This window comes from Fundulus heteroclitus, unplaced genomic scaffold (genome assembly GCF_011125445.2).
Source record: "Fundulus heteroclitus isolate FHET01 unplaced genomic scaffold, MU-UCD_Fhet_4.1 scaffold_134, whole genome shotgun sequence".
NCBI classification, from domain to species: Eukaryota; Metazoa; Chordata; class Actinopteri; order Cyprinodontiformes; family Fundulidae; genus Fundulus; species Fundulus heteroclitus.
The window spans coordinates 299,052-326,758 of NW_023396546.1; the positions used below are offsets into that span (position 1 = coordinate 299,052).

General features: G+C 41.0%; 2 long non-coding RNA genes across 3 annotated transcripts; one reads left to right on the forward strand and one right to left on the reverse strand.

Annotated features, from left to right (window-relative positions):
* Nucleotides 1-2,247: 2,247 nt before the first annotated feature.
* On the reverse strand, nt 2,248-12,043 carry LOC118558611. Its single transcript, XR_004928373.1, has 3 exons — nt 11,990-12,043; nt 10,030-10,203; nt 2,248-2,290 (listed from the first exon to the last, which is right to left on the reverse strand). It is a non-coding gene; the product is annotated as an uncharacterized LOC118558611 (long non-coding RNA).
* Nucleotides 6,910-8,314, forward strand: LOC118558610. 2 transcript variants are annotated; one of them, XR_004928372.1, is made up of 3 exons: nt 6,910-7,358; nt 7,437-7,509; nt 7,957-8,314. It is a non-coding gene; the product is annotated as an uncharacterized LOC118558610 (long non-coding RNA). The 2 variants fall into 2 exon arrangements; XR_004928371.1 differs by having other exon boundaries at nt 7,437-8,314.
* Nucleotides 12,044-27,707: the final 15,664 nt, after the last annotated feature.

The following is a 27,707-nucleotide window of genomic DNA, read 5'->3' on the forward strand; positions in this document are numbered from 1 at the left end:
TATATATACAATATATACACAATATATATATATATATATATATATATATATATATATATATAATGTGTGTGTGTGTGTGTGTGTTTATTGCAGCACAGGAATGAGGCATCTTCTCTGATCCACGTTCACAATAACAGAACTCAACCTTTTTCTGCCACATACAATATGGCGGTGACGTTGACGTGCGAACCGGCGCCCTATGACGCGTCTACGTATATATGTCTGTGGCCTGTCTGGCTGCAATGCGCGCTCCCGACACAGGGGGGACAGATTTTCACAGGGTAACAGAATTTAGCACAGCACCGGTGTCCTGCAACTTTTATTTGTGTCCCTGGTCCGACACGCCTGAGTCAAATAATCCGGTAATTATCAGGATTCTGGAGAACCTGACTGCAGACTGAGGAGCTGATTGTTCCATTTGATTCAGGCGTGATGGACCAGAGAACCTCTAAAAGTTTCAGGACACCGGCCCTCCAGGACTGGAGCTGGACACCGTTGGAACAGGAACCTGAAGCTGAAAATGTGGGACTGTCCCTTTAAGAGGAGCAGCAGGACGCCGTGCACGCTGTGGCTCTGTGTGCACGTTTACACGTTTCCTGTGTCAAACTAAAAGTCCAGAATAGGAAGAAGTTGTGATGTGGAAATGTTCCATGTGGTTCTGTTGTTGGTGTTGGTTCAGCTTCTGGTTTGGTGCCGCAGGAGTTTAGCTAGAAAAGTAAAAACTGGTCTTCAGTCTGTCCAAGTCAGCAGTTTGGAAGTAAAGAAGCTGATTTTAGTCCCAGACTGTCAGCGTCGGCTCTTCTTTCATTCTCAACGTGTTTTTAAGGTTTGGAAAGATGGAGCAGAAATATCATTTCATCATTGCTTTGAGTTTCTGCTGCTGATTTATTCAACTAAAGAACAAAACCTGTCATTTAAAAACATGTCAGAAAGAAGATGGAAATGTTTTACTGTAAATTAGGACGTTTTGAAAGTCAGTGCTTATAGTTAAAATCTGTTTTATTGAAACAAGCATCAGAGTTTTATTGAAATATTGAAAATTGATCAGAGGAACAGAAGATAATGAGCAGCAAATGAATCAAACACAGAAGAAGAAAATCTGTTTATTTCACATTAAAACACATGAAGTAGAACTGCAGCAAATCTACAAAAGGAAGATTTAACATGTGAATGTAAAAAGTGTTTATAAAAATAGGAGCCAACAGAAACAGATAATGTCCAGAGATTGAGAAAAACTGGCCAACATTTCAATGAAATCTGACTGATGAATGAAAGTAAAAAACCAAGAGAGAAAGTCAACATGCTGATATTCAGAGTGAAGCTTTGACTGGAAACAGGCAGAAAAACAACATGTGGATCCTGGAATAATCCCAGCTTCCATCTTTAAAGGACTGGAAGAGGAAGAAGTTTCCAAGGAATCATTTAGAAGAGTTTCACAAAGAAACAGATTGAATCCATGAATGTGAAAACGTGTTTCTGAGTGAAAGAGACAGACATGAACAGACTGAACTATCTGTTCAACAGGGAGAGGCTTTCTCTGACAGGAGGAGACTCTTTAGACTCAATCAGCACAGAAACACTGAGGAACCAGAACTGAACCAGAAGAACCCAAAGCCAGGAAGCAGAGGTTCAGTGAATGTGGTGTTGAAGGTGTGGAGGTGGATCAGTGAGTCAGAGGAGACTCTGTAGAAGGACAGAATACCAGCAGGACAGTCCACATACACTGCTACTCTGTTGGAGATGGAGGAGGAGGAGATAGATGTTTCTCTGTTATTGTGATAGACAGAGTAACCATCATCAGAGCAGTTCAGCCTCCAGGACTGATCATTATCTCCAAACCAACAGTCTAAACTGTCTCCTCTTCTCCTGATTCTTCTGTAACTCACTGATATATTAACGTCTCCTCTCCACTCGACCTCCCAGTAACAGCGACCAGTCAGACCAGTTCTACACAGCAGCTGATAAACATCATCAAATCTGTCTGGATGATCAGGATATGACTGAAGCTCCTCCACAAATGTCACCTTCCTGTTGTCTTCAGACAGTTTGAGGAATCTGCTCACTGTGTTTGTGTTGATTGTGAGTTGACAGGAATCTGATGGAGAGAACAAAGACAATCCAGCTGCAGTTATTGATCATTTATTGACACTTTGATGATGACTCCTGAATGAGTGATGGACAGTTTGAAGATGGTTGAATGTGAGCTGCTTTGTTGTCATGAATCAAATGAAAAACACACTTACACTTCCTCAGACCTGGTGTCAACCATCGGACTCCAGCAGGCTCCACCCTGAAAGGAGGAGGGGGGTCAGACCATCAGTCTCTTTCAGCAGCAAACATGGACATTACATGTCTCTCAGACACACATTGTCCTCCACTGAGAAAGGACCAGTCCAACATTTGGACACGTCCACTTGTTGTAAAAATCCAGAGAAAGAAAGAAGAGCTGAGAGCAGACAGACACCTGGGCTCTGATGATGATGATGATGATGATGATGATGATGATGATGATGATGATGATGATGATGATGATGATGAAACATTACAACCTGCAGTGGATTTAGTGTCGCTGTGGGAAATTCACGTGCTCTGTGCTGCAGCGCTCTGATTGGCTGAGATCAGAAATGGAGCAGGTTTTAAAAGAGAAGGGCCGACCTCTTCATGAACTAAGTGACCCTCTGTGGCTGGCAGACCTGGCATCTTTAGTTGATCTTATGCATCGTCTGAATACACTGAACAAGAAGCTACAAGGCAAAGAACAGCTGGTGCCACACCTGTATGCACACCTGAAAGCCTTCTGGGTAAAGCTCCGCCTCTTTGAGACACAACTACGAGGCTTTAATGCTGCACACTTCCCTGCTCTGTCTGAAATCACGTCTGCTTTTCCAAAGGCCGACCTTTCTGCTAAAAATGAGAAATATGTGTCTGTGATTGCATCTCTGGTGACAGAATTCAACCAGCGTCTCCAAGACTTTTCTGTCATTAAAAAACAAATCCAGCTGTTCTCCACCTCCTTCCTGGTGGATGCAGAAGAAGTGGAAGAGAGTCTGCAGTCAGAACTGATGCAATGTGATGATTCTCTGCAGAGTCAACATCAGCTTCTCTCCCTCCCTGAATTCTTTCAGAGTTTGGATAATGCCAAGTTTCCTCTGATGAGACGCCACGCAGAAACAATGATGAGCCTGTTGGGCTCAACATCCAGATGTGAACAAAGATTTTCTCTGTTAAATCATAACAAAAGCAGACTGAGAAGCAGAATGACTGACAGCATCTCTGTGAAGTCCTTCGTGTCTCAACCACCAAACTTTCTGCTGACATGTCAGCCATCCTTCAATCAAAGGACAGCATCACTGCTCCCACTGCCTGCAATGTTCTTCACATTATAGCTGACTTAGAAATACACACAGTATTCATGTGGCAATATGGCACCTCTAGTGTGGCCCTTTGTTTAGTTTTCTGGATTTGGCCCTCACTAAAAAAGTTTGGACACCCCTGGTATAAAGTGTTAATGTTCCCCCTTTTATTTAGGAAGATAAAAAGGTGAATAAAATAAATCTACTTTAGGACCTTTTAATGAAATAAAGACAAGTAACAAGTGCTTCTCTGCATAAAACACTAAAATAAAAACACTCAGGGTGTCAATCTAAAATCACAGTTCAATAATATTTGCTTAAATGCTGATTAATTAAAGCTAAAGCCAGCAAACACCAAGCTAACCCTACGTTGCAGGCCTGTTTCCAGGCTATATAGGGATGGTGGATAGATAGAGCAGAGAGAGAGAGACAGATAGAGACACAGACACAGAGAGAGAGAGAGAGAGAGAGGAGAGGAGAGAGAGAGAGAGAGAGAGAGAGAGAGAGAGAGAGAGAGAGAGAGAGAGAGAGAGAGACACAGACAGAGAGAGACAGAGAGAGAGACAGAGAGAGAGACACAGACCAGAGAGAGACAGAGAGAGAGACAGAGAGAGAGAGACAGAGAGAGAGAGAGAGAGAGAGAGAGCAACAGAGAGAGAGAGACAGAGAGAGAGACAGAGAGAGAGACAGAGAGAGAGAGACAGAGAGAGAGAGACAGAGAGAGGAGAGAGAGAGAGAGACACCACAGACAGAGAGAGAAGAGAGAGGAGAGTAGAGAGACAGAGAGAGAGAGAGAGAGACAGACAGAGAGACAGAGAGAGAGTAGAGAGACAGAGAGAGGAGAGAGAGACAGACAGAGAGACAGAGAGAGAGAGAGAGACAGAGAGAGAGAGAGACAGACATGAGAGAGACAGAGAGAGAGAGAGAGACACAGAGAGAGAGAGAGAGAGAGAGCAACAGAGAGAGAGAGAGAGAGAGAGAGAGAGAGAGAGAGAGAGAGAGAGAGAGAGAGAGAGAGAGAGAGAGAGAGAGAGAGAGAGAGAGAGAGAGAGAGAGAGAGAGAGATCTCCAGACCAGAAGACAGATAGACAGACAGAGAGACAGACAGACAGACAGAGAGAGAGAGAGAGAGAGAGAGAGAGAGAGAGAGAGAGAGAGAGAGAGAGAGAGAAACAGAGAGAGAGAGAGAGAGACAGAGACACAGAGAGAGAGAGAGAGAGAGAGAGACAGAGAGAGAGAGAGAGAGAGAGAGAGAGACAGACAGAGAGAGACATATACATAGAGACAGACAGAGAGAAGAGAGAGAGAAAGACAGAGATAGAGATAGATAGATAGATAGATACAGAGAGACACAGAGAGAGATAGAGAGAGAGATATATACAGAGAGACACATATATAGATATATATATATATATACATATATATATACATATATATATACATATATACATATATATATATATATATATATATATATATAAAATGAATAACATGTAAATATTTCAGCACATAATTTCCGAGTAGTTGATAGTGTTAGTACATCCACTGACTGTAGAATTACCTGTGAAATGTTTTCACTCAGCCAGAAAACTGCTTGTTGTTGCAACCAAATCCTATGGGGTTCTGTGAGAGTAGGGAGTAGCAAGATGGCGGCCAGTGACTTCAGTTTTTCGGGCCAATCAGCACTCCAGTGAATAAATGGAGATCAGTAGACTGGAACAGAGTTTCTATAAACTCTGCCCCCAGACCCCCAAAAATTAACATATTCTCTCTTAACTTTTGGTCCTTGTCTCCAACGTTTCTAGAGGTCCTCTAAAAGCTTCCGGGGGGCTCACAGTTCTAGCTGGGTCCAATCTCTCGTTGTCCGGTTGGGTAACGATCCTCTACAAGCTCCTCGGTCCACCTGAGTTAGCCTAGAATCCATTAGCTAGCTTGTTAGCATCGGCTAGTTGCTATGCTAAGCTAGCGGCTAAACACAGTCTAAAAAGCTTCGAGTAGAAACTTCAGTGTCTTCTACCTCGGACTAAAGCTCACTGACTCACTGTGGATCATTGTGGGGACAAACCACGACACACATTACTGTTTATAGTCTAAAGACAAGCCAGTTTAACATGGAGATGTTGACTTATGACCGCAGAACCGGATCTCTCGGCTTCTCTGCTGCGCTCTCTCACCCAAACTCATGATGCATTCACTGACTGCCTCAGCGTAGGAAAATACACTTCTCACATGTACAGTTATTAAAATTAACTACAACTATGCAAATAGATGTTTAAACACATTGTTAACATATTTTAAAGATGAATACTTTTAATAAAGCAAGAATAAATTAATGAACCATGTTTAAACTATTTATTGTTTATTATTGTTTACTTCATAGACAATTTACTACATTTCTTATTTAACTAGGCCAGGGGTTTTCTAATTCATTGAATGTGAGCCTCCCCTTGGAATAGGTAAAGATAACTAGCAAATTCATAAACAATTGTTTTCAACAGCAGACAAACTGAACTAAACAGACGCCAACGTCAAACTGAACTCACGTCAACAGGAGACGTCAACTGAAATAATAAAAATAAAAAAAATTACCTGAATTTAACAGACGTCAACATATTCCATATTGTGATTTACTTTTTAGGCCAATTATACACAATTTAAACCTGTTGCTATTTTAACAATCATGTTCTCAAGCATTCTCAATGTGAACAATGAGGACGCGCCTTTGATGTGCAAAGCTGTTCTATGTTGGGTTGTAGAGAAGAAAGAAACAGCAGCAAGTCATCCTGCCCTTGTAGCCATGACCGGTATTCGCTTTTGTAGGTGAAGGGCATCAGGACTCATGGCTTTGGTGGACACATGGGGAAACTCGCTCTCGACACTCAACCAGAATCGCGTAATCGGCATTTCCACCAGTCTCTGTTTTAAGTCCACATTTGAGCTGAGCTCAACAAGAGCCTCCTCCTCTTGGATGTTCAGTTCATCACGGACTGTGGGTGGGAAAGAGAAGGGGTTTCTGACCCACTGGTTTCCCAGTGGCTCCTCTCCAAAATACTCTCAGAACTGATCATGCAGCCCGTTCAGATGCTGATGACCGGTTTCACAGAGTTGAGCGGCAGCGCTGTCTTATATTTCTTCGCTCCTCTCCTGTGACTCTTTGGCGCCCCCCAGGGGAGGCTCGCCTCACCTATTGAAAACCACTGATCTAGGCTACATGGTCCTGATCTAAGCTGGATGAGTTCTGAATGGATGGATCTGAGGCTTCAAAGCAGCTTTTAAAGCCAACATCTCACCAGAACCCAGTTCTGCATTGTTGGGTCTCACCTCAGACGGTCAGTGGGACCAACAAAGTTCTACCTCTTCAATCTGCTGATCACTGCAGTCTTTAAATGCAGATCAACTGATTGGTTGAAGGCAGAACCTCCATCCTACAACTGGTGGTGCTGAAAGTTTGGGCCAGGTACCAAATGGAGAGAAGAACCAACCTGACCAGATTTTAAATGAATGTGTTCTATAGGCGTTGGGAACCTGCAGTAATGTTACTGATGCAATTGTAACCCAGGCGTAAAAACCTGGTTTGACTAAAAGATTCGATTTACGGTAAATGATTTGTACATAAAAACTATAAATGTTATAATTTTTATTTTTGTTCACACTTTCATTTATTTATTTTTGTAGTTAATCTTTTGTATCATTATTAGTTTCCATGTTGTATTAAGAAAAGCGAGTGAAAAGGCCATGTAACGTCACTTGGCTTAAACAAGCAGAGTTCATGTACACATGCAGCAGCCAATGAGGTGTCACGTTCAGTCACTGTGTCTGCGCGCTGCTTGTCTGCTTCCTTTTTCGTCGGAAGCCGAGCACAGAGACACCACACAAGAGTTCCTTGAAAAAAAAACGTAATAAGTACGGGAGTTAAGTGAAACGTTCTGCTGTTGTCTGTGGTGGTGCGACTTGGGAGTAGTCCAGTGCCACTTTGGACTATAGAGAACAAGTGCTGGAACGGTGGTGAGAATTATTTTTTGGCATTATTGGCGATGCTAGTCATTAGCTGCTAAGTGCTAATTAGCTCATGCTAAATTGCAGGCAGCGGACAAGCCTTTTGACCGCGCTGGGATTGAACGGTGACATCACACTCTGGAAGTGTATATGCAAATCGGTGAGAGATTTTGGCTGCTGACATGTTGATTGTTATTGTTTAATATAGCAAGGTAATTGGAATGGTCAATTTAAATGGTAAAGAAAGCAACTTATTAACCCAAATAAATGCTATTGTTTTAAGTTATAGATTTTAATTATTTTTTTGTTAAATGTGTACCAAATGTGACATTTAATTATTTAAATGCTGACTAATCAGTTGATTTATTTTATTTTTGTATTATAAGAGTATATTAAGGAAATGTTCTGTTGAGGTGAAATAACCACACAGTTATTTTCTGATAGATACTGTGCAACTGTGCCTTACCAGTGTTGTTTGAACTGAAAGAGTTCTCAGTTGTATCATTAGGTAAACTGTTTGCATAGTAAAGCTAAAGAGAATCGAAGAAAACTGAAAACTAAAAGTCATGACTTAAACTAGAGACTTAAGCCTGTTTTGTAAATGCAGGTCAGGTCTTTTGATGTATGGTAAAGAGCCATGGAGAAGAATCTGTAAGATGGCGAGCCAACCCAATTGAGCCGTGGAACCAGAATCTACACACACTCGTAGAGAGCAGATGGATTATCTGCTGTGGTAGGACTGTCCCAAGCAACCTGCATGGATATTTGAACTGAGAAATAGGATTAAGGAGTGCACTCCATTAGACAGACTCAGTTACCAATAAAGGAGGACAAAGCCCTAGGGGTAAACGAAGACATTGGGGATTTAAAGGTGCCTTTCTGTTTATAATTTTCTTGTATGCCAATATATGTTATTACCTTTTATGTCGACAAGTTTTCTACTAAACTACATTTCATATTTGCAACCCTTTCGTGTCTGTGTTTTATTGTGGCTGTTTGAGTTAATTCAGTCAGGCTCTGTTCGGACCTAGTTTCATAATACATTTGATAACTCATAGGTGGGTTACACAATAAAACTATAAATAGTAATTAATAATTGGATCATTGTTAGATGGAGGATCTGAGACTTTGTGACAACACAGCTCTGACCCAAGACTGTTTGATGATCTGGTTGTTGTTCTTTTTCTCTTTTTGTTGTTTAGAAAATGAAAAAACTCAATAAAATTTAATTTAAAATGGGTTTCATCATGTGAATCTCACTGGTGAACTTCTCTTTCACAAATATATTCTGAGTTCCTAGTCAGCACCATTAAAGACCCTCCGCCCTTTAATTTTCCCTCTGAGCCGTTCTTAGTGAGGAGAATATTACAGAAAATTGGGTAATGATCTCTGCCTGCAGACGAGTCGTCTAATAAATCCCATTTCACAACCAGCTGAAATATTCCTGGACACTAGTGTTAAATCAAGGACTGATCCATTTCATGGATGAACATCTGTTCTGGTCCATCTTCCATCATTCAACAGAATAAATTATTAGCCTCTAAATGTTCTTCTACCATTTCTCCATTTCCATCTGTTCTGTTTCCTCCCCATAATATTCCATGTGCATTAAAGTCACCACAGAGAGATCTAACAGGACAAGTATAGACACAAGTCCATTATCTGAGGCCATGAGAATATCATTAGTGACCTTCACCAGAGCTGCTTCAGCGCTATGATGAGCTCTGAAGCCTGACTGAAACTCCTCAAGTAGGTCATTGCTTTGTAAATGTTCACAAAGTTGATTAGCAACTACTTTCTCAAGAATTTTAGATAAGAAAAGAAGATTAGATATAGGTCTGTAATTTACTAACTCATCTTGATCAAGAGATGGTTTCTTCAGTAAAGGTTTAATAACAGCTACTTTAAAAGCCTGTGGTAGGCTACATATCCATTTACTAAGTATAGATTAATCATGTCTAAGATAGGACCACTGATCAAAGGGAATACTGCCTTAAACAACTTGGTTGGGATTGGGTCTAACATACAGGTAGAAGGTTTAGATGAAGCTAAAATTTTAGACCTTATATTCAATAGACCACATTTAATTGTTTTATTTTTTGGTTCAAGTTGAGTCATACTGATCTTTATTAGATTTTTATGATTTGCTCCTTTTAAATCCGTCTTTGATCTGTTCAGTTTTGGCTGTGGGAAAGACACCGTTTCAATAGGGTAATGGGTGGATAACAGTACAGAAGCTGCAGAGAGGAGTGTTAAACTACGGCTCTGCTTCCTGGTCTGGACCCTGGGTTGTCAGCATTTAGGAGGCATTAGGGGACAGGAACATTCAGACGTTTCTCACCTTTGAATTAAATAACATACAAAGACAAAGATGCATCTTTTCTCTTAATTAAAAATTAGTGGTGTGCTTACTTAATTGATAATTATTAATATCCACTACGAGAGCATCATGCCAGGATTTGCATCATCATCTTGAATCTTCCCACTGTGGGATGCTGCATTAAATTATTCCTAATTAACCATTAGATTTATTTAAATACAACTGCAATTATTCTAACTGCAAGTAATAAGAGTAGTAGGAGAGGGAATGTGGGATTTAATTGAAGATGTTTGATTTATGATCTGTAAAATCAGTTCAAACTTTGTCATAAAGTACCTCTATAACTTTATTCCTCCATACCTGAGATTTTCCAGTTTCCAGTGTGGATCCTTCAGTCCAGCCGACAGCAGCTTCACTCCTGAGTCTCCTGGATGATTGTAGCTCAGGTCCAACTCTTTCAGATGGGAGGGGTTGGAGCTCAGAGCTGAGACCAGAGAAGCAAATCCTTCCTCTGAGACCAGACAGCCTGACAAGCTGCAGACACACAATTCAACACAAGATGTTGTTTTAATAAGCAAAAAATAGAAATCAAACTGTATTTTGTTCTGTAGGTAATAAAAAGTAACATCTGACACATTTAAACGGATGAATCCTGACTAGAGCTTCACTGGGTTGGAAACTGCAAACTGACACAAACTCTGCAGAAGGTTCTAGCTTTAAGGGAAATTCAAACTGGACCTAAAATACCAAAAATTAACTGGTTGTCCCAGTAGAACCATTGTTCTGGTGTCTAGATCGCTTTAATATTTTTTTAATCTAATTGGAGTCAATAATTGAAGCTGAGATAAAGAATAAAGCAGTGGTTTGGATCAGTGGCATTAGCAGCGTATGGTGAGCACATATGTCACACTTGCAGAATCAGCAGAATGTCTTTGAGAAATCTCCCATCTGAGGTCAGATCCAGTCTTTCAGTGCGCTCCCTTTCTTCTACTCTTTGTTAAACTTTTCCCATATTTTCCCCACTTACTGCCTCTCATTCTCTTGCTATCTCATCACTAGTTTCCCTGTCACTCTGGGCTCTGGCCTGCGTGTGTTTGGGATGTGCTGAATCAACTCTGGCAGACGTGATGACCAGGAAACTGGGACATGGAAAGGACAAACTATCTACCACTAATATTCCGCTTTATTGTGGGAAACTGAGAGATAATTAAATTATTTCTCTCAGAATGAAATTCAAGCCCAAACAAACAACTTGACCTTCAAAAACACTTGGTCCTGGTTGTGAGAGTAGTTGAGCAGTCGTGGTGTTGCCTGTGCATAAATAATCTTTTCTGTCTTCTTTTTCTTTTGACTCATTGCCAGGTTATGGTGGAGCAGGTAGTGACTATATGGAATACAATAAAAACTAATGCGATTGTTTTTAGTTTACCTAATCCAAATGTCATTTTTGGGTTTAATCCATCTTTTTAACAAATATCTAAATGTCTTTCTTCATGAGATCTGGGGCTGTTTAGAAAACATCCAGGGCTTCAGACCATTTTGGTAGAACAACACCTTTTTCTTTTCTCTCACTTTTTCTGCTTCCAGCTGTGCTTTGATAGCTCTGCTTCATCTTTCTCTGTTCTCATCTCTCCTGCTGCTCAATCAGCACACTGCATTCTGGGATCTTTATGTGCTGGGACGGAATAGTCCATTTTAGTAAATGGAAAGGGGAGCAGAAGTTGATGATGCATTATGTTACATTTTTCTGTTACCTTTGTGATTGTAAATCTTAATAATTTTATTTAAACACACATAAATAATTGATGGGTAGTGTTAAATGGCTGGGTAACCAGTGGGTCCCCTTACTGGTGGGGGCCCAGGTAGTTGCCTTCAGCTTCTCTGCATTGAGGTAACGTATAGTTGTCTGTAGATGAATAATATATCAGAATCAGTTTATTATTGTGTTTGTACATCATGTTCCACACATGTACAACGAGATTAAAGCCAGCTCCAACCAGTGCACTCATATCAAAATGCCAGATAATCAAAAATATATACAGTACAATATAAAGTAGTGTTATGTACATTAGAGATATAATATATGTTGCTGTATAGGTTGTTTAATATATGTGTAAATATTTCAGGACAGAAACTGTAAATATTGTACAGTGTCAAAATTACAGTTTTTTGAATGATGAATAATGTCAATAAACTTATATTTACATAAACTTTTTAGCAGACAAAAGTTAACAAATCTATCACTGAACTAACATTTCCATCATGTTTTTAGCAGGTAATGGACAGAAATCTGGTTTCAACAGGATGGAGAACTTTGTACCTGAGAGTTTCCAGTCTGCAGTTTGGACTCTCCAGTCCAGCAGAGAGAAGCTTCACTCCTGAATCCTGCAGGTTGTTGTTCCTCAGGTCCAGTTCTCTGAGACTGGAGGACTGGTAGCTGAGAACTGAGGACAGAGCTTTACAGCTTCTCTCTGAGAGGTTACAGCCACTCAGTCTGAGGAGACAGGGAGAAAAATCTGCTATTAAACAATTCATCAGAAATATTGTTTATTTAATATAATGTATTTCAATTTTAAATGGATTCTGAGTAATCATCAGATCAACGGCTTTTGGGGACCAGAATTTTGCTGCTGCCACCCCAAACCATAAAGAACTCAGACTCATTACAGAACTACTAATCCTACATATTTAAACATGCTTTTCTGTAGTCTAATTTTCGAGTATGGTCTGTGTTTTTAAAAATTGCTTTTCAAAGCGACTTTGTGTATCCAAAAAGAACGATATAAGTTTGATGCATTATTATTATTATTATTATTATTATTATTATTATTATTATTAATGTTGCGCTGATGCCATTTTTTTGCCCCGATACCCGATACCTGGCCACTTTTCAGTATTGGAATAAAAACATCCTAGTGCCATAAAATGTTAAACTCTGGCCTATAATGGCTAAATCACTTGCCATGACGCTCTGATTTTTACACAATGTATAAACTAATGTGTAAATAAATACCTGTTTTCATGTCGATATATTTTTTCGCCTTTTCAACAAAGATAGACATGGTATTATGCATATACAAAAAAAATTAATAAAAAAATTTACATTTCCATAAAGTCATAAGTTTTGTTTTTTGTTAATTTTTTCCGACTCTCTCACCCACATCTAATTCTGAGCTTTCACACCAACAACAATAACTTCTATGAATATTTTTGCTCGCTGTTTATATCCATATTCATACAGTTTAGGGCTGGAAAAAGGTTTTAAATTTCCAGGTCATTCCAGTCTTACACTTTGCTTGTAACTGTGCAGGAGCTTAATACCCTTGAAAGAGACTGTTTAGCAACTATTTAGTAACTCCAGGTACTTCGTTTGGCACCGTGGTTCAGCCTTAGTTTGTCAAATACAGAGACAACAAATGAATAAGCATTGAAGTATGGTTTATGGGTTGGGTTTCTGCAATGTTACATTCAGAACCAATCTCTGCCCCGCCTAATCTACTTTCAGCAGTTATCACATGTTATTGCAACAGTAAACTGCAAAAAATACGGACAGTAGAGGTGGGCGGATCGATCCTAGAATTGATACTATCGATACCAACGCGGGTATCGATATTGAACAATATTCTTGTAACAGGATCGATCCTTTTTATTCTGTCCTGTGCGCGCTGACTGCAGCAGATCCACCAAAGTCTCCCCTTCTGTGTCGGCGCTCTGCTGCTCCCCCTCTCCTACATGGCTCAGCGGCGCCAGCCAATCAGCGTGCAGGCTCAGCCTGGCCCGCCCACTATGCTCTTTCCACTCAACACACACAAACAACCACCGCGCATGGCGCCTCTTTTAATACCGTAAATGAAATTAAGCTGCATGGTTTGTAAAAAGCCGGTTAAATTCAGTGGAAACACAACAAATTTATCTAAGCATGTGGAAAACCATGAGCAAGGAAACATCCAGTGACAGGAAACTTCTCTCACTGCCCCAACAGACCAGACCCACAGACTGACGTCACTGACTGAGGCGTTTCAGTCCTCCGGAGAACATCCAGGTAGATCAGAGTGGTCATCTTCAGCAGCAGTTCATGTTAACTTTTTAAAGTAGATCTTATCTATCATATGTTATTGGAGCCCACACAGAAAATGTAATTAAGACCTTGAAAGAACCTGTTACATTTATCCCATTAAAAAGTGTTATTTAAGATAACACTAGCTAATCCTTTATTTATCCCACAGCGGGGAAAATTATAGGATTAAAGCAACAGGCAGGTGCACACAACACAGAGAAAGTTACATTAGGATTGAAAGATATAAGAGGTGGATTAGGAAAAAACACTGAACATAACATAATTATTATTATAATTTAATTGTAATAATAAAATAAAAATCACAAAACCCGGAAGGTCAACAGTTTCATGATACATCAAGCATAAATGTTAAAAGTATCGGTATCGGATCGATATCGGCGATACTGCCCCTGTATTTACTTGGTATGGATCGATTAAAAATTCCCAGTATCGCACACCTCTAACGGGCAGAGTTGCTCTCTCTGCATTTACTCCCTCGGCTCCAATGGCGGAGGGATATCAGGGGCGGATCCAGGATTTTTCAAAGGGTCATCTAAGGGTTTTTGAATTGATAATCATTTTTTTGGATGAACATAAGTGGAATTAGCATGATTACATTATTGTAATTGAAAAATTATTTTTAAGACAAAATTTCTTGGTTTTTACAGTATGCACAAGGTTAAAAAGTAGTTTGAAGAAAAAATTATCCTTATCAACAATTAATCAAACAAAGATTTTCTTTATTTCCGGAAATTATATTTATTTAGTAAAATTAAATAAATAAAAAGACCCAAGGACTTAAGAATGGTTTGGTATGGTTGAAATGATAAATGATTTTTTAATATACATGCATTTTAACAATTTTTTTCATCCAGATAAACTATATTAAGAAAAAAAAATACTTAGAAAGACCCAAGGACTCAGAACAGTTTGTTATGGTTCAAGTGATAAAGGAGTTGTGAATATATTTTAACGAGATAAACTATGTTAAGAGGAAAAAAAACTTAAGTTAAACCAATGAACATGTATGGTGAAGTTAAGCCATATGCCTATATTAGAACAGTAAGACTTGACAAAGAATATTGTTCTCTTCTACAACACCTTCAACTTTATGATGACGATGATAATGGGTTTATGAATGTCAACCTTCTGGGATGCTTCTGGGTAAATATGTCTATGATTTTGTTGATGTCTAAATGAATGTCCTTGTGGACATACATAAGTAGCAAAGCCACAAACCTTTCCTGTACCATTGTTGACCTCAGCAACGTTTTCACTGCTTTAAGGCCTGAGTTAGCACATTCCACAGAAGCACTCGTAACAGGTATAACTGACAGAAGGTGAAGAATCATAGAAATGTTTGGGTAGCACTTCATATTAGTTATCCTTAGAATTTCAGGGAGAGAGCTGGGTTTTTCCACTGATGATGACCACTTTGTGTGCCACAACTTAATTTCCTGCTTGAATGTTGATCCTGATGGTAGATCATCTTTATATGATGTAAAGATCTCTTTCTCACTCTCATTGTTCATCATATGCAAGTTGCTTGGAAATAGTTTTAATCGCGTTGTAATAACGCGACATCTGAGCTGTGAGCAATTCAAATTCATGCTCGGACAGACCCGGCTGCAGAAACAAATTATAGTAGGGGCATTACATTTTTCAGGGGGGCACACTTAAAAAATAAATAAAAATAAAATAAAAAGCATTTTACATGCTTCAGGCTGAATAATGGCTCTGTGACTATTCCTACAGTGCTAAGAAACAAACTCTTAATAAAATCTCAAAATCTAAAAAAATCTAACAAAAAGCAATAGTGTATTCAGTGTTACCAAAATAGGCAGGTTTGCACCCAATCAGGCTTCTTTTGAACACATTGAGCTGGAACTAAAATAGCTTATGGGCAGGTTGTAAAAATTTGGGAAGCTTTTCACATTTGTTGGCTTTTAGAAAGAATTACTACCAAAATATATATCAAAATAGTTGTCTATACCTGGAAGAAAACTAAAACCCTTTTAATAAAATGCCATCTCATTGAACTCATTTTACTGGTCAATTTATTTTTTTAAATGAGTCGAATATGACATCCTCAATGAATAATAGTTATAATGAATAATATTGATTGTTATAATAAAACAAGAAAAGAATAATGGTTAATCAAGTGTCACTATGAAATTGTATTGGTCAATGTGAACGCCCCAAGAGGGGTTGAGTTCTACTGATCAGTGGCGGCTGGCCAGTAGGGGGCGCTCGGCCGCCCCCTTTAAATCGTTTAGATAATAAATGATTTCTGAACTGCAAAGTACTTAGAAATGTATTTATTCATACTGTGTGTCCAATAGACATGTTAGAATTTATTAAAATAGTAAATACATAATTCTATTTAATTGCTCACATTGTGCACGCTTCCTCCTTTCCTATGTGCAGGGCGCCGGTCTAATGGGAGTGAATGTAGGCGCAGCAACTTGGGCAAGCACGTGATCTGAGGCTGACTTTTAATTGGTTATCTAGGGTTTTCAAGAGGGCGCACCGCTCTGCGTCCCGGACACACCTATTCTGTTGTGTCATTACTGGTAGAGTGTCAGTACTGGCTAATTTTTTTAAAAACATTGTGTGATTGGACAATCCCCGATTCGACTCATTACCGCAGATGCAGTTCGTTAGATCGATTCACGTTTAAGTTTGCAAAGTGGTGTAGTTTCAAAATGAGAGAAACTTCTGTTTTGTCTTTACAAAAAAATGCTTTTACAAAGCGTTCACTTGAAGAAAAAAAACAGGATAAAGGAGCTTGGACCGGATCGTCTTAATTTACAAATTCAGCAGCAGGCAAGTGATCTCTCCACTCCATGGTTGGATAAAGCAGTGTAGGTAGTAGTCAGCCAGTGAAGAGGCGTCGGACACTCAGTGTAGAAGACCATGAAAGGATTGCTGCAGAGGTGAGTTGTGGAAAAGCACTGTTACACTGGTTTATAGTAATGTTATTTAATATATTAGGAAGATGTGCTTTGTAGTTAGGAATACCTTTAGTTGTGTCTATATTGTGTAGGTATGTTGATATAATGTTTGTCAGCAAGATATTTTATTATTTAAGTTGTACTGAAGTTTATGGGTAATGGGGAATAAAACATTTGGTTACTGAATTTTGTATAATCTTGTCCCACAAAAATCCTGTAACACATTTCATAACACAGCCTTAAAAAATGGCAGCAAATGTTATTAAAATCAGGAAAACAATCTAGAAGAAGTCTTTTCAAAAACTGTCACGCTCTTGAAGATCCTCCTCACCACACCCATGACCACAGCAGAAGCTGAAAGGTGCTTTTCAACTCTGAAAAGAATCAAGACTTTTCTGAGAAACTCAATGACTCAGGACAGGCTGAATGCAGTGGCCATGTTGTCAATGGAGAAAAGACTAGTCACAGAGATGACTGACTTTAACAAGAATATAATTGAGAAATTTGCTGGGCCGAAGGAAAGGAGGGCAAAATTCATGTTCAAATAGTGCTATTTTTTTAAGATTTGTTTTGTTTGTTTTTCATTTGTTTGTTTGTGTGCGCCCCCCTCAGTTTTTTTAGCACCAGCCGCCACTGCTACTGATCAACTTAAAAATATTTCATGGCTGTGTGAAAATGTTTGATTGAGCTATATTCTGTAAGAGAAATTACATTGATATTAAGATAGATTTATTACTCATGTTGGGAAGCTATTGATAAAAGTTTACTTTTTGTTTTTTTCCGGTTGATATGTCATGATTGTTGAAGTTATCTTGTGTGTTATTTGGTTGACATTTTGTGTACACTGTGGCATGTTCTCATGTGTTTCATACTTCTGCGCTTTTAACATAAGAGAGCTTGAGATTTGTGCTTGTTTTTTTCTTTTTAGTTGGGCAGGTTTTATGCTGGGTTTGGGATGGAAACTAATAGTGAGATATAGTTCCCTTCTACCTGAAGTAACCCAAGTTTCAAGTTTCTTCAGTTTAGCAGTTTTACTGCTTAGTTTAGATCGTTGTGCTGCTAGCTGTCTAGCTTACCCTCCTAGCTGTCTAGCTAACCCTCCTAGCGTCAATGTTTACTCCAGTGTTGACTTCAATGCTGACGTTTCAAACAGAAATTAATAGCGCTGCTTCCAGCTCGCTCTCGCTCGCTTCTTTGTCTCTTCTTGTAATTATTTGGTAATCAGACCAAATATCTATCCCACTCCACTGACACAGACGGTGACCACAGCCGTGCCGCGCTGCCGGCTTCTCTCTGAAGCTATTTGTATAACCAAGCGACCCGCCCCTCCCCAGCTGTAATTGGCTAGCATGTTGTCTTCAGTCGTTGATTTGATTGGTTGAATTGTTTGATTGACACATCAAAGATAGTACTAATAGAGCGATGGCCATTTCGAGGTAAAAAAAAAACAAACAAAAAAAACAGCTTCCGCCCAATTCCCGCCCGCTCTAAAAAAGGGGGTGCGCGCGCCCCCGCGCCCCTGCCTGTATCCGCCATTGGATATTTTATGCAAGCAGGTCTCTTAATAACCCCTGTTCATCACTTATTTTAGAGCCCGAATAAGCGATTTCACTTTCAGAAACATGCCCAAAAAACGCGCTACCCCCGACTCATTAAATTTACAAGTGACTTTAGAAAAAAGAAGCCCAAAGTATCATGAAATAAATAGTCTTGGCAACAGTGAGCGTGGGTCTGTTTTGCTACAGTCTCTAGCAACCTTGACACTACGGAAAGCACCGAGGGTAAAACAAACACAGTCTGGAGAGCGCGGCGGGTAATTACATAATTACAAAACATTAGGGAACGATGATGATATTAATAATAATAATAATGTTAGGGAACAGTGTGCGTTTTTTGACATGAGATTAACAGTGACAAAAAAAATTGTCGGCGTTATGGTCTAATAAAGTTAACGTGTTAATAACATGCTAAAACTGACAGCCCTAATTCTAACACACTCTATTCTTCAAAGGAGCACAAAATAAAACCTTTGAGAATCACTCCTATACAGTGTGTCCTATACTGTGTCTGGTTTGTATTCATAGGGAATAAAGGTCAGACAAAAGTTAACAAATCTATCACTGAACTAACATTTCCATCATGTTTTAGCGGGTAATGGACCGAAGTCTGGTTTCAACAGGATGGAGAACTTTGTACCTGAGAGTTTCCAGTCTGCAGTTTGGACTCTCCAGTCCAGCAGAGAGAAGCTTCACTCCTGAATCCTGCAGGTTGTTGTTCCTCAGGTCCAGTTCTCTGAGACTGGAGGACTGGGAGCTGAGAACTGAGGACAGAGCTTCACAGCTTTTCTCTGAGAGGTTACAGCCACTCAGTCTGAGGAGACAGGGAGAAACATCTGCTATTAAACGATTCATCAGAAATATTGTTGATTTCTTTACAGTCACCAATGTTCTCCTTGGAAAGATTGATGGATCTGTCTGATTTTACACGTCTTTATGTTGCCTTTTGTTGTGAACTGGTTCATTATAAATAAACTGAAGCAACATGAATCAATAGCCCCATTTACACTACCCTTGTTAAACAGATCCGAGCCGAGACTAGTCCGAGCTTGGATCAGTTAACCAAGCTGAGACGACCGTTTACACACCACACTATCCCGGTTCCTTGGTTACTCATCGCCTCCTAGTGACGATCTGCAGTACTACTGTTTTCTGGGATTGAAGGCGGGACAAAGCAAATCAAAATGGCGGTGCCCGTAACATTCAGGAAGTTATGCTCAGACAGAGTCGGCGTTTGGGACGTGGATAAGACAGACAAATGTCTAAGAAGGATTTACAGATGCAGGAAACAACGACAGACGCTGAGGTTCATCACACTGCTAAGCAGAATCATCTCTGGAAATCGTGTGGCACGGTAAGGAAGCTAGTATTATTATGAATGTCTGAAATTTGTCTGAATGGAGTGTGAATCGGGACGTGCAGCCAGACACGGCGGAAAACCCGCGGACAGTCAGCTGACTGTAAGGGGATGACGCGGTCTGCTCATGCGTTCTTCGTTATCAGATAACCGGAACAAAAAAAAAACAGGCTGAGACCTACTCAGGAACTGGTCTGCAGTTAGCGCGGTCCGGTTATGTCTAGCTCGGTTCAGTTCAGTCTGCTGACCGTTTACACTCAAGAGTTATCTCGGTTACCGAGCTCGGATTGGTCTCGTCTCGGTTAAAAATGGGTAGTGTAAACGGGCCTATATTTGCCTTATTAGCAGATTTCTCACTATCAGAAATAAAAGCAGCAACAATCTGTGTCCTTACAGAGCTTTGTTGGAGGCTTTAACCACTGGCAGCAGCCTCAGAAGAACCTCCTCTGAAGCAGAGTATTTCTTCAGGTCAAACACATCCAGATATTCAGCTGATGACACTAAGATGAAGATCAGAGCTGACCACTGAGCAGGAGACAGTTTATCTGTGGAGAGACTTCCTGAACTCAGAGACCGTTGGATCTCCTTCACTAGAGAACGATCATTCAGTTCATTCAGACAGTGGAACAGATTGATGCTTTTTTCTGCAGACACATTCTCACTGATCTTCTTCTTGATGTACTGAACTGTTTCCTGATTGGTCTGTGAGCTACTTTCTATTTGTTTCAGCAGGCTTTGTAGGAGTCTCTGATTGGTCTGTAAGCTACTTCCTGTCCGTGTCAACAGACCTTGTAGGAGTCTCTGATTGGTCTGCAGTGAAAGTCCCAGGAGGAACCGGAGGAACAAGTCCAGGTGTCCATTTGGACTCTGTAAGGCCTGATCAACAGCTCTCTGATAAAGACATTTTGGTTCAGGGTCCTTGGAAAATAAAGATTTCATTGATGTTTGTATTTTTTTCACCAGGTCTCTACCAAAAGTTATGAAGGTCCGATGGACATGAAGAGCAGCCAGAAACTCCTGAACACTCAGATGGACGAAGCAGAACACCTTGTCCTGGTACAGCCCTCTCTCCTCTCTAAAGATCTGTGTGAACACTCCTGAGTACACTGAGGCTGCTCTGATATCGATGCCACACTCTGTCAGGTCTGATTCATAGAAGATCAGGTTTCCTTTCTGCAGCTGATCAAAAGCCAGTTTTCCCAGGGAAGAAATCATCTTCCTGCTCTCTGGACTCCAGTGTGGATCTGTTTCAGCTCCTCCATCATACTTGACCTTCTTCACTTTGGTCTGAACCACCAGGAAGTGGATGTACATCTCAGTCAGGGTGCTGGGCAGCTCTCCTCCCTCTCTGGTCTCCAACACGTCCTCCAGAACCGTAGCAGTGATCCAGCAGAAGACTGGGATGTGGCACATGATGTGGAGGCTTCTTGATGTCTTCATGTGGGAGATGATCCTCCTGGCCTGCTCCTCATCTCTGAATCTCTTCCTGAAGTACTCCTCCTTCTGTGGGTCAGTGAACCCTCTGACCTCTGTCACCATGCCAACACACTCAGGAGGGATCTGATTGGCTGCTGCAGGTCGTGTGGTTATCCAGAGGCGAGCAGAGGGAAGCAGTTTCCCCCTGATGAGGTTTGTCAGCAGAACATCCACTGAGGTGGACTCTGTAGCATCAGTCAGGATCTCCTGGTTCTGGAAGTCCAGAGGAAGTCGACTCTCATCCAGACCATCAAAGATGAACAGAACCTGGAAGTGTTCAAAGCTGCAAATTTCTTTGGTTTCAGTAAAGAAGTGATGAACAAGGTCCACCAAGCTGAACTTTTTCTCTTTCAGCACATTCAGCTCTCTGAAGGTGAATGGAAATATGAAGTGGATGTTCTGGTGGGCTTTGTCTTCAGCCCAGTCCAGAGTGAACTTCTGGGTTAAGACTGTTTTCCCAATGCCAGCCACTCCATTTGTCATCACTGTTCTGATTGGTTGATGTCTTCCAGGTGGGACTTTAAAGATGTCTTCTTGTCTGATGGTTGTTTCTGGTCTGTGTGGTTTCCTGGATGCTGTTTCAATCTGTCTGACCTCATGTTCATCATTGACCTCTCCAGTCCCTCCCTCTGTGATGTAGAGCTCTGTGTAGATCTGGTTCAGAAGGGTTGGACTTCCTGCTTTAGCGATCCCCTCAAACACACACTGGAACTTCTCCTTCAGACCAGATTTAAGTTTAGGTTGACAAGCTGCAGCAAGATGTTCTAAATAAACAGGAAAAGTGAAATCAGGAAGGAAACCAAATGATCTTCTGAAGATGATGTGAATAAATGTGATTCCATCTCTTCAGACATCAGTAAATGTGTGATTTATCCATCAGGTTAAATCTTTGTAGAAATCCTCTTACTGCTCTGCAGACGGTCAGCCAGCTCCTCCTGCTTCATCCTCCTCAGGAAGTTCACAGTGATCTTCATCAGTGCCTCTCTGCTGCTCCTCCTCTGCTCTTCATCCACACCTTCCAACACCTCCTCATCATCTCTCTGACTCTCTGAGCAGTCTGGGTCATCTGGACTCAGAACCTTCTGGATCTTCTTCAGCTCCTTCTTCACAAAAGTGACAATGTTGTCCTCCAGCAGCTGGAACAGAATAATATATGAAGGACACATCAGACTGAGATCATGGATCCAAACATCAGAACCATGTTGGACAGACTGACGGTCCACTGGTCCACAAAGTCCAGCATGGAGACGACTGAACAGAACCGATGGAAAAGTAGTTGTTGTACATGTACAGACCATAAATATGGAGTCCAGCTGGGTTTGATGCTGCCGGGCAGACGGACCTCCGGGAACCTCTGAGTTCTGCTGGTCCACTCTGTGGAGGAACCAGAACAATTAGGAAGGAAGTAAATATTCATCCAGCAGTTTTCACAGATGAAATCACCAAGAGCTTCACAGTAAAAGTCCTTAAAACAGAAAAACTGAGCATCAAATGAACACGATACAAATAAGTTAAAAAGAGGAAGATGAGATAAAAGGATGAAGACCAGAACCACCAGAACCACCCAGTAGACATTTTAAAAAGTGGGTCATGAACTGGGACTTCAAACTGTCCACACTGTCAGCAGATCTGATGCTGGTGGGGACAGTGACCCAGAGCTAGGAGACAGTGGAGGTGAAGGTTCTGTCCACACAGGTCTTCAGGACAGTGTGTGGGACATCCAGCAGGTTCTGATGACTAGATCTGAGGTGGTGTGGACCTGGAGGAGGTCTGAGATATGTGGCTGTGTGTCCATGTAAGGTTCTGTCCTGGATGTGATGGTGAGGATTTTAAAATGGATCCTGTAGGTCCCTGGAAGCCAGTGAGCTCACATTATATCTGTCCACACAGAGACAATCAGAAGGTAAAGGTCCATGAAGGACATCTGGATGTGAGCAGAGAACCAGAGGATCCAGGTAGTTGGAGATGTTTAATGTTCCTGCTGATCCACTAAGAACCAGCAGAACCTCTGATGGTCCACTTCAGCTCAGCTTGGTTCCACCAACCACATGATGAAGCTTTCCTTCTCTGCTGAACTGCTCTCACAACGAACACAGGAACCAAGTCTTGATGGGTCAGACTGGCTCTACCAGCTATTTCCCAGCGGGTCGTGGAAATGTGATCCACTGTTAGTCTGACATGGAGCCAGGAAGCAGCAGAACCTCCTGATCAGCATCAACACTCCAGACATGAAGACATGAAGGTGTTTTCATCAGAACAGGGCAGCTGATTTCTGGAGATAACGGATCAAACCTCTGTCTGCAAATAGAACTGGAACATCTGAGAGCTCACTGGGAGGAACTGGGTTTCTGTTCTGGGCTCTTAAAGAAATGTAACGAGTCATTTCCAGAACCTCAGACCCCGACTGAGGAGACCGGTCCATACTAGGGCTGGTGATTGGCTAAAATATCACAACATGATTCCTTGGAGTGAAATCAGGATTTTATTAGTTTCCCAAAGTAACAATAAAGCTGTTGAAGAAAAATCTAGAGAAGCATTTAGACCAGAGCATTTCTGGACCCATTTTAATGAGTTGCTGCAGTTCTGCTAACTTGTCTGAAGCTCAACTGAAATGTAATAAATCCATTGAGATATTTAAGAGCTGAAGAACAGCTGCAGCTCTAAACTCCTGTGAGGGAACAACACCAAGTCTCTGGTTCTGATCCCAGTGATTGTTCCAGCTCCAGCTGAGAAGAACTGAAACTCTTCAGTCACTAAAACTGAGAAAGACTTTCAGATACGATGACAAAACGGTTCAGGAACAAAGAAAGAAAGTCCAGTTGGTTCCATGTTGGATTTGATTCAATCACTATGAATATGGGAGAGGGACTAAAGAGTCCAGTTAGCTCATTAACATGGAACAGAACCAATCAGAGTGAGCTCCAGTCCAAACTAAATCTTTGACTTTAAGCAGAGAAAAGTGTTTAATGATGGCGACTAATCAATGAGGCCCAAAAGCAAACAGATCAGAGCTGTTAAACATGATGTAGCAGCATCCAGGACGCCTCCAACAACATCCATTCTTTCCACTTTCACTGCTGTGGTTCTGGAGAACATCCAACACACACCGCTTCACATATGAACATAGAAATGTGGTAAAAAGAGCTGAGCTCACGTTAACCACATGTTGGAATAAAAACATTTCAGACTGACTCAGTTTCCACAGTTACAGCAGTTAGATACAGCTCACCTCTCTGAGGATGCAGGTCCTGAAGATTTGAAGTCCATGAAATGATCAATTGACCTGTCGCTGTTAAAGGACCCACAGCTGGGTTCTGGAACTGGCTTGACTGTTTGATGGATCCTGATGGAAACATTATTATCAACATACATCCTGTTAGGTTCTATTTAATGTTCTTAGTTTCTGTTTAATACCAGCCCACATTTACATCATGGGCCTATATGAGTAGGAACTGCACTGAAAAATGGGACCCAGAGGTAATTGTCTACAACTTAAATAACTGCTCCGTGTTAATTGTCTATCTATGTTTGAGGCAGAACAACTCTGGGATCCATATGGGAATCAGAGGTTCTGCTATATTTGAACAGATTAGCTGACCCAGTCAGTACCTACATGCAGGGACAGAAAATAAATGTAAAGATTCTTCCATAAATGTCTGATCAGCCGTCCTTCTTTCTAGGATGAATAATGTTGAACACATGTTGGTCATCAAGATCCAGGAAATGTTCTGGAAGTTGGTGAGTTTTTCCAGATGTGTCCTGCTGGAACCCAGAGCTCTAAGCAACAGGCTGGTGTCACTCAGCTGGTTCTGCAACACTGACTTGCTGTTTGTCAGAACCCACTGGTACCATGCTGAGCTGCTCTGTTCAGTCTGGATGAAGCAGCAAAGAGGAACAGCAGCAGCTTCAGGACCACTTGGTCTCTTCTGGCCTGATATAGTGAGAACGCTGTGTGAAAAGGGCTCTGGACACTTAGAGATGCTGATCTCACCTCTGAGCGTGGCTCTGGCTCTCAGCTTCCCCACACAGAGTGCTTTTAGAGGGAGGAACTCCCTCCTCTCTGTCCTCACACTGATCCATGCTGCTGAATTCACATCCACATCAGCTCACACACACTTTCTACCTTCACCTGCAGAGGAAACACAAATCATTCATCTGCACATCAACTCTGATCATCCTTTACATCATTAGTGCTGGAAAAAGATCAGCTGCTCCTCCTCTGATTGGCTCTTCTTCTCTGCTTCATATCAGTGTCAGTTGAATGCAGTCAGACAGCAGTGAGAGGCAAAGGAAGCTGCCATCAGCTGCTGTACTTCTACTATCAGTCCACTAGATGGAGCCATGGAGCAACATTTCATCCACTGACACTGATTCACTCTGACTGGAAGCTTCAGTCCATCACATTGACTCAGTTCAACACATGAAACCATTTCAGCTGATGGTTTATGCAGCAGAGGATCATCAGAGCTCAAAGCATCAGATTCATTATTAATGGTTAGTTTTAAGAGGACTTTGGAACAGGAACTACAAACAGACGTGTTTGTGCAAATTATCAGATATCCGAGTCATCACAACAGCAAAAGCCAGAATAAGACCTACTTCAGTTATTTCTGAAAACCTTTGGACACCAAAGAGTCTTTATCAGTTCTGGTGTCTCACTCTGCAGCTGGAGCACAGCTGGAGGTGAACAGCTGTTATAAAGGAGATGGATTCCCATCCTCCTAGACATATTCTCATTCAGATGTATATCAGTGACTCTGATTTGTGTCTCTTGGTGTGAGTGGAGAACTTGGTCACCTGAATGATGATAAATTGCTGATTTAATCTCTCTGGAACGTGTTGGAGGACCGAGCTGTAAACAGTGGGGAGCTGGAAGCTCAATCCTCCCTTCTTTTTAGTGATGGATTTTCTCTTTTGACCAAGATGGATTATTTCACCCCTCCTTCTCACCATCTGTCCTCCCTGTCCAACATCTGGACATCGTTGTTGTCTAAAAAATGCTCTTTGTTGTTGAGGACGGCTGAATCTGGCCCTGAGCTGCTGACCCTCCTGTGCTGCTCCATGCGTTTGTGTAGCTGTTGTTTAGTTTCTCTGATGTAGGAGTCTGAGCAGTCATCACTGCATTGGACCGCAGACACAACACCGCTCAGCTGTCTGAACCAGAGAGCTGGTGGAGTTCCCTTCTCTCCACCTCCTCCATGGACACAGACATGTTCTTTTGGTAAAAGCTGTCTCTGTACCTGAAATATGTGGTTTAGAGACAGAGGTCCACCAAGTCACAGATCTGGTTTGGTGTTAATTGGTTCTGTCTTTTAGTGAATCATCATGTTCCATCATGTCCTGACAGGTTCTCTGCCTCTGATGGAGGAATGCAGGTGAAAAGAGAGGTGACATCAAAGGAATCAATGGTTTCCCCTGGTTCCAGTCTCAGGTGTTGGACTTTAGGAATGAAGTCTGACTTAGAATGTGCCTATAGGAGGATAAACCTCCATGTTGGTAAAAACAGCAGCGCAGCAACTGCAGGTTGTTCAGGTGTTTGCCACCAGAATTTACAAAGACTCCTGGATAGATGCAGAAATGTTTTCAGAAAGAACTGAACCAAAGTCTAGTTTCCTCTGATTTAAGCCTGTTTGCTGTTACAGACACATGTTAGATGTCAGCTGCTGGGAGGAGTTTATAAATGAAGATTAAACTATTTGTTCTGATTTTATTCCATTGGAAGTCAGACAAACTAAATCAAATGTAAAATGTGAATACAGAAATCTGTTGACAACAAACTAAAGGAAGATGTTGAAGGACCCCAGTGATTCCAGTTTGACTGGAAAAACCGAAGCAGCTGCAGAACCACAGACGACGGTTTAGAACCAGGAAATAAAAATGTTTTTGTTTGGTGTAGTTCGTTGCTGCAGTGGATAGCGAGCACGATTTAATCCTCAATGGGGCCCACGCAGGTTCCACTCTGACCTCTGGTATTTTGCTGCATGTCTCCCCCTCTCTAGTACCCCCTTTCTGTCGGCTCACTATACGAAGAAACAAGCCACTGGTGCCGTAAAAATCTAAACACACACACGTATATATATATATATATATATATATATATATATATATATATATATATATATATATATATATATATATATATATATATATATATATATATATATAGATAGATAGATAGATAGATAGATAGATGCGTAGATACATAGTGATATATATACATATATATTTATGTTCTATTTGAAAAAAATGGAACATTACTTTTAATTCTAGCACTTAGATAATTCAGATTAAGACAAATTAAACACCATCTCTCATAGATTAGTCTTCAGACAGCAGAGATGAAACTTTGTGCTGAAATCAGAAGTGAACATGTTTTCCAGACATCAGAGAGCAGAAACAAAGAGGAAAGTTCCTCAAGACAAAGTTCTGGTAGGAAACAAAGCAAACTTACAGTTTGTTCAGACGATCCAAAGTGCTGAAGAACAAGATGTGAACCACTGAGACACAGGTGAGCTGCTACCTGGAAGGAGGCGGAGCTTCAGCTGTGATGGAGGCAGGACAGGTAGGTTAGTGGGAGGAGTTCAGATCTGACTGCCTTCTGGTTCTCAGACTCATCTCTGCTGTTCTGCTGAAGAACC